Source organism: Papaver somniferum, chromosome 5 (assembly GCF_003573695.1).
Source record: "Papaver somniferum cultivar HN1 chromosome 5, ASM357369v1, whole genome shotgun sequence".
In the NCBI taxonomy this organism is placed as follows: Eukaryota; Viridiplantae; Streptophyta; class Magnoliopsida; order Ranunculales; family Papaveraceae; genus Papaver; species Papaver somniferum.
In genome coordinates this window covers 131,270,042-131,277,741 of record NC_039362.1, presented here as the reverse complement: position 1 = coordinate 131,277,741, position 7,700 = coordinate 131,270,042, and the positions used below count along the sequence as shown (strand labels likewise).

Below are 7,700 nucleotides of genomic sequence, written 5' to 3'. Positions count from 1 at the left end.
AGCTATGGATTATTATTTTGTGCGTGTTTTTGATATGAGGAGCTAAACCCCAACACTGGGATGATGGAGGAAGCCTTATTTCACAATTCTTTGGTAACTATATTTGATTCTTTATGACTTTTGCACTTGTTTTTAATTGATTTTTGATTTTCATTGATTATTTGTGATTTTGTCTGATAGCGTATGCTTAGTCTAAGAACTCTTGATGCGCTATGTTTATGATTTACATCTAATTCTTTATAAAATCTACTTTTGGAAAAGAAAAAGAGTCTACAAAAGAGCTATAATTGTTAAGAACCAGTATATAAACCAATTGATTTTGATTAATGGTGGAATCCTGAATCACAGTTTCTCCCCATATTGCTATCATATTTTTGTATATAGTTATTAGAATTAATATTTAAGTCTAGAATCGAGTCTACACAAGTCCGAGTTGAACGAATCTTTACAACCATTTTCTACAACAACATAAAATCACATCAGATGCCTCTTGAACGTGACATGTTCCAAGGAAAGGCCAACCCATCTCTCCTGGTAACATCTAACTTTGTCTCATAAGTCTTACCTATATTTGTCACCATCTAGTGCTTACCCCGCAATAGTGTAACTATTACGTGCTAAGCAGGGGACTTAATGTTGATGGTAGTTTTTAGTTCAAGGCTATAATTGTAAAACCAGTATTTAATGCGCTATCACCCTGCAAGGGGTAAATCCATTTTAAGAGTGACGAGTGCAAAAAACCATCCTCGCTCATTGAGCAATTCAATATATATATGTATTATATGAAATTCACTCAGAATGGTGCGCGTATTAGCAATCCCAAATCTTCTGTAAATTCTATTTTTGCCAGCATTACCAACTAATGCATGACTTGCTTAGTATTTGCATATGCTATGTTCCCAGCCGAACTCTCATTATTGACATGACATGATGATTAAGTGTTCACTTTCAGCAGAGTAGCATGAATCTCCCGAAGTGCCAGTATTGAGATCTGCATGAAAATACCCACACAGGCTACATCATTCTCTGACAAAGAGATTTTCGTATCGACGCAGTTTTAATTAAAGATAGCTCGATCGAACATGTTTAAATTACTTAAGGGAAATCTAGACTGTACATATCAGTCTCAAAATGATCACGGCCACACAATTTGGCCGCCCAATTCAACAAGCCTAGCCAAGCCCTGACAGAAATAGGAGATCACCGCGATGACCGTCGGCAGGCCCACTAATACCCCGACCGGTCGGACTTCATCTAACATGCTTCAACGTCCTTGAACGCCAACCCCAAACATGGATGATCGCGCGCTATTGAAGAAGAGATCGAACGAGCTAGACTTTCCAAAACGGTCTCAGAAATATCACGGTCGTCCAACTTCGCCAGCCTAGTTGGACGGCTTGGATCTTTCTACAAACGATCAAGGAAGTGCCGGCATGTTCATTTCCCAAACTCGAGCAAACACGTTGTGTTCAAAACCCTAATTTGGTCGCGGCAGTATACAACTATCGCAAATCGATCGTGTCCATCCAACTTATCCAGCCTAATTGGACGGCTTAGATCTCGTTTCAGACCATCAAAGAGATACCGATGTGTTCTCTGTCGGCCCAAGATCTCCCTTGGTTGATCAACCTGTCCTCGGCAAGACCAGAGAACATTAAACCGCTCTCCCAAAGTAGCGTGAACACAATGTTTTAAAAACCCTAAAATTGCTTTGCGGCAACATATTACTGTCGCAAAAAGATCACGACCATCCATCTTCGCCATCCAAATTGAGTGGCTTAGATCTAATTTCAGGTGGCCCAGGAGATGTCAGCATGCTGACCGAAAACTCACCTTTGTACATGGGCGATCGACCTAATCGAACGAACGCTCAACGCTTCGAATCACTCACCCAAAAGAGGTTGGACACGCGGTCTTAAACCCTAAAAGGTGCGTCAACAGCAGTAGACAACTGTCGCAAATCATCTCGACCAAGTCATAGCACATCCATAGGGTCCTCAAACGATCACCCAAAGATGGCCGGTCGTGCTACTTTTAAGACGGTCAATCCGCGACTGATTCGATCGTGCTCAAAAACAGCGATGCTTCTAACACATCGATTACTTTCAGCTGCTTGTTCGAAATCGATGTTTTACATACATCGATTATAAGCAACGCCTTATAAATATCGATTTTGCAAATAATTCATTATTTGGCCTAAAAGCACTATGTGCTGATTTTAGCGGCAAGTCATATGACTTGACCCATTCACTCGAGACATCAAACATGTCACAGACTGGGGGATACATACTGGGGTATTGGTCTTGAGGTTTACAGCGTGCGCCGTGCAACGCGCCCATTACGAGAACATGTCAGGAAAGGACGAACGGTTAACGATGTGAGTAGTGGGTGAAGATGTGGTCGCGTGATGATCACCACCTCTTACACAACCACACTACTCCGCTACTTAATCTTCTCCACTTCCTACGAGATCAGGGTTGCGCTCAAATGACTTGTATAAATAGTTTTTGAACCTATTTCGACGGAGGGAGAACACAAGTATCTAGAAACCATTTTATGATACGCAAGTCATAAACAAACACACCTTCATAATTCAACATTCGATCTCGAACACCTTCTTCGCTTCCCTTCCTAAGATCAACCCTTCTCCTTCACCTTGTGACCGAATTGAATCTGGAACGACCATTTATTGGTTTAGGCCAGAGTCTTACAGATTGATCTCTCGAATCTAAAAGTACTCCCGTGCAGTGCATTTGTTTGGGGTTTGAATTCGTTTCTCATCAACACATCCAAATTTACCAAAAACAGTAGAATCAGTTTTTACCCTCAAATAATATCATGTATCAGATCTTTATAGTTGATATGTGCTACTTATTTTGACAAGTTTGTCCATAAAGATTTCCGAATTAAAATTTGGTGGTGTACTTAGTACCCTCCTTTTCAGAATCATTCTCTCATAATCTCTACCTTCTCTCTCTATACACCATGTGTCCATAATTGTTAACCCCTTGCTCATTGGTGGAGTTAGTCTCTTATAGAACTTCGGATAAAGTCCACCATGCTAGCTGTCACGTACTACCTCGATCTTCATCATAACATGGTATGCTTTTTTATACATAAGATCACGCTGCACTTGGTGCAGATTCACTATTTCTTCGCTCATCCACCTCCAACTTAGCCACACAACTTATGTCATGTGCTCATTTGTATTTAATGCGTGTAGTTGGCTTATCCTACGTATAAACAATTGTACCTTCTATCTTGTCTTGTCAATATTAGTATGACCACATATGGTCCGTTTATTCTGAATCTGTCTCGAGATGGGATAAAGTAATCTTTCGGGATGAAAAAGTTCTACGGGTATAAACTCCATGTTAATGATTCTTGGTTGTGATGCTTCCATGTGTAGGGTGCTTTTTTTGTATTTATTTTTTTCTCATTTTCTTTCGTATTCTGCCAATGGTATGATGAGAAGTAAACTTCTCACGATTACCACTACTTGCAATAAATTCTCCTTGATTTTCGTAGTTGTTTAAACTCATGAGTATAAAAGGGATATCATAAAGACACATAGTCTTTAATTTCACTCCCTCAACATTTTTCTTAAATTTATTTTTTCTTGTGAAAACGAAACTCGACTTTTTACTTCCTGTGTCATAACTGCAGCAAAAACATCTCGATTCTGAATTTCTCGATTCCTAGTGTTACTGATGGTATTATCTCATGGTTCTTTAAAACTGTCACTATTAAAGGTAAGAAATCCTTTGAGTTCTCCTTTTTTCTGTTGTCGTTTACTTGTTGTGTTTACGATTTTCCGATTTTGATAATCCTGATGCTTGTGACTTCCTTTTCCTGGTTGATTTCACCTTGATTGACTCAATCGCTGAATTTGTTTTTTTGGGTTCGTTGGAATTGTTTTATATATGTTTGCTAAGTTTTGTGATGAAGAACATAATTTATACCAAAGTATATATACTTTCCCATGTTCTTCATTGATCCTCCACCGCAGAAGTCCCCACCGAAGACACATCTGCAGAGTATTGGTCGATAGTGTCTTTTTTTTTTCATTTCTCCATTTGAGTGCGTAGTGCTTGTACTCGCTTGATGTACAACTGAAATTTCCTCGACTAGGCAGTTAGGTGCAATGACTTGGTCTCCTTTGATATGGATTTCTCCATCCAGTGTAGGGAATCAAATGTGTTGGTGATATAATCACAGTTGCTCCTTTAATACTGTGAACCCATAAATTTCCGATGATAGTGTTACACGGAGATGATGCATCCACCACGCTGAACCCGGTGTTTACTTTTATTTGTCATGTCATTCCTTCTAGTACGATGTCGCCTTGTGGGTTCCGTATTTGTGAGGTTTGCTAGCATTTTCAATTTCAAACACATTTCCAAGCCTTGACCTTTGATCAAAAGGGAAATCAAATAGGATTATTTGTTAGAGGCAGATTGGTATCAAAGCATTTCTTAGGCTTTAAAGGACGTCAACTAATAGAATCAATTGTGCAAAGCCTTGTGAGGTTCAAGAGACGTAAGGAGCGCAAATATAACTGAATCGTTTGGAGGGTGGATTTGGTCTCAACTACATTCTGGTCTGATAGTATGCTAGTGTATGTAGCGACTTAATACGCTTTGGTGTTCAATTCTAGACGAGGTCCCTGGTTTTTTCTGTTATTGCGGTTTCCTCATTAACAAAACTTCTAATCTCTTTTGTTTTTCCTTTACTGCATTATGTTGCTTATCTTTATAATAGGGTTTACACAAGTAGTATTCAATTCTAGTAGAAATGTCCATATAATTAAGATCTATCACGAGAGTTGTTTCTTGTAGAATTTGTATCTTGAAAGATAGATAATAAGTTTCATACTTGGCAGAATTTGGATCTAAATATTTAGATTTTGGAGATTGATTTTTGAAATCATCCAAGTATTCAGGTTCACGGACTCCATTGTCTAGACTTTGTGATTGAGAAGAGATAAATATATATATTATTTACGCATATTGAAAATACAAGGGGTACCAAAACACCATCAACTTTTTCGTTCTAAAACCTGTATAGACAAAACCTAATACAATATCAAGTGAACCAACTTAATTATCCTTGACAATAATTATGTATAAGACAATAAGTCCGCGAACCTGATTGAAAAGAAGAGTACTTGGACGATCTCAAAAACCAATACCCAAGATCAATCTAGTCGTATCCAAATAATCCAATCAGAATTCTATCTAGTAATTAAACTTGTTATCTTTCTTTCAAGAGACGAATTGTTCAAGAACTAGTCTCGTAGTTGATCACAATTATATGGACGTATCAGCTTAGACTGAATACGCACAACTTGCGTCGATCCAATTATTATTAAGATAAACAATATAATGCGGAAGAGGAAACACACAAGACACCCGAAATTTTGTTAACGAGGAAGCCACAACTGCAGAAAAACCTTGGGACCTCGTCCAGATTTGAACACCGAGTTGTATTAACCAACTACAGACATTATCCTACTATCAGACTTCAGACTGAAATGTAGATGAGAGCGAATAAACCCTCCAAGAGATTCAGTTACAACCGCTCTCCCCTAGGGATGCACAACGGGTAGGGTGGGTAGGATATGGCCTATTTCGCCACCCTACCCGCTAAATGGCGGGTAAGAAATTTTTTACCCGCCACCCTACCCGCCATTGAACGGGTAAGATCCTACCCGACCCATTAATTGGCAGGTCGGGTAGGATAAGGTGGCGGGTATAACCGTTTTTTTATTTATTATTTTTATTTTTTTATTTTTTTTTGTTCTTGACTTTCTGGTTAGTTGTTACTACTGTGTATACAGAAAATGCTTCACAAAAAATAAAAAATAAATCTTGCAACAACACAGCAAATAAGAGCCAGCCTATCTAAATATGTACCCAGTGGTACTGCCAATCTAACTAGGGAAAAATGAACAAACAAAGTATCCTTCTAGGCACAAATCCATTTATAGACTCAAGAAACAAGAGTTCTATTCTTTTCAAAATCGACGGTGAATCCAACATAATTCCATGTTCTTCACGTAACCGTGTTCTTCATATAAGAGTATCATCATCAAAAGCTCTTCATATGACCTTCTTCTTCAATCATCATCTACAATGATGGAATACGAACTAAAATCACCAAATAAAGCTGCATAACAACATATAAAGCGAATCAACATCAAAATCTCTTTATACGCTACATATCAAAGCTGATTAACAAAGATTAATTAAGAGTCGTAACATATCAACAATGCAGTAGTACTCAAAAACGCACTAGTTGGAAAACTACATAACATCAGAATAACAAAGAACACCTTCACAACAGTCTTCCACTCAACAAGGCTTTATAATTTTGTTGGGTGAATACACAGCTTGCTACTACAACATATATATAGTTTGTTCGAAAGAGAGTGGTGAGAAAGAGAGTGTCTCAAATCTAAGGTAGAAAGAAGACTATTAACCAACTGATTACTCCATCTGACAAGTTAACTATCTCATATGCTTATCACGAAATCAACTGTATCTAGTTATTCAAATCTTATGTAGCAATATTAATCATTAATCGGTATCAAGAAATCTATTAGTTTTCACCAGTTTAGAATTTTTGATGGCCCCAAAAACAACATATGTTAGTCTGTTACACCTTTAGCTAAGGTCACTGACAATGAGAAGTTAACTAAGATATCAAGAGAAACCAAAAAAATCTATATGAAAGGAAAAACAATGGTTTCCCTAGACAGAGCCAGTAATTTGTGTACCATGTTTCCTAACAAACTTGAAGGTTATAAAAGTTTAAGAGCATACATACATGTCTATTGATAACCAAAAAGTTTTTTTATCTCAAAACCAATCACAAGGAAGGAAAATATAATTCTGAAACTGAATAATGTAAGGTGTGATCTCAGTTGGTCTTACCAGCTTAAGACCCACTAGATACATATGCTGATGTGAAGATCAGTCTCAAAAGAAATTTAAATTAACAAGCCTCGAAATTGCAGAATACGTAACCAAGGCGTTAAGCCATTCAGTTCCAAAAGATGGTGTTCTTTATGATTCAATATCCCCATAGGCTACATCTAAACTACAATTTGTTAAAAATATATAAGTGACCAATAACGTCATCAAATGGGGAAAATGAAAAAGTGTCGTGCTCATTGTTTTACCATTCCAAGTAACATTTGGACCTTAGCAAAAATCAAATACTAGAAGAACACAAGGAAAGGTGTAAGCATAGTCAGTGGTGACTCAGTGCATCTGTAAGGCACATCACATGGTTACAAAAAGCAAAATGAAAAATGAAAAATCAAATACCGACATAGTAATGCAATTCCTGGTATACAAAGACTAAAGCAACTATAAGAGCTACAGACAATATTTAAATCATGGTAGTGGCTATTAACTACACAATAAGTCTCAACCACCAAATTATTTCTTACTTTCGGGCAGGTGGTCAATCAAACCACTGCACATTGCAAGCAGAGAACAAAAATAGATCGGGCTACAACCTACTGTAAGGAACCCATCGACTATTAATAATAAAACCAATCAACATCCGGCTAGAATTTCGTATGAAATTAGATGTTAAAACAGGAATCATTTTTATTTATTCTAGAATCAAACTGGCCAAGATTAGTACATCATTGAGAGATAACAGAGTATGCATGAGACAACAGAGTACTT

The 7,700-nt window shown here is 37.5% G+C and overlaps 1 non-coding gene across 1 annotated transcript; it reads right to left on the bottom strand.

Annotated features, from left to right (window-relative positions):
* Positions 1 to 7,001: 7,001 nt before the first annotated feature.
* Positions 7,002 to 7,093, bottom strand: LOC113284779. Its single transcript, XR_003328392.1, has one exon. It is a non-coding gene; the product is annotated as a small nucleolar RNA SNORD96 family (small nucleolar RNA).
* Between the last annotated feature and the right edge of the window lie 607 nt (positions 7,094 to 7,700).